Source organism: Panthera onca, chromosome B1 (assembly GCF_046562875.1).
Source record: "Panthera onca isolate mPanOnc1 chromosome B1, mPanOnc1 haplotype 2, whole genome shotgun sequence".
Lineage (NCBI taxonomy): Eukaryota > Metazoa > Chordata > Mammalia > Carnivora > Felidae > Panthera > Panthera onca.
In genome coordinates, this window is record NC_138342.1 from 20,133,916 (window position 1) to 20,134,414 (window position 499).

Genomic DNA, 499 nt, shown 5'->3' on the forward strand with positions numbered 1-499 from the left:
AAACCAGAGCCCATGGGCTTCCCAGTAATCCACACCAGAGAAGCCCATTTTGACATCGGTGCTCTGGCCCCCTGGGTGCAGACCTGGTGTGTGGGGCTCCGTGTGTCTGGCTGCAAAGCCAGTCCCTGCTGATCGGCCTGAGACCCTCAGCCTACTGGGGATGAGACCCTGCCAGTACATGGCCCCACGTCAACGTCTGAGCCCCAGGGGGCTTTTCTGTGCTACGCTCCCGGGACAGGAAGGGGCATTAGCGTCATGAGCACCCTGGGTGCTGCCATCTGGTGCCTCAGCCCCTCTAGGGGGGGCTGTACTTGCAGCAGCAACATTAGCAAATCAACAAAGCGGGACATCGTATGAGTAGGGAGGTAGGCAGGTGGGCAGCTGGTAGGTTGGTACTCAATGACTTCTAAGAGTAAGTTGCCCAGAGGGCAAAGCCATGCACAGATCAAAGGGCCACCTCTAGGTTTTCAAAGTCCATCGAGACTTGAGAAAAGTCCTC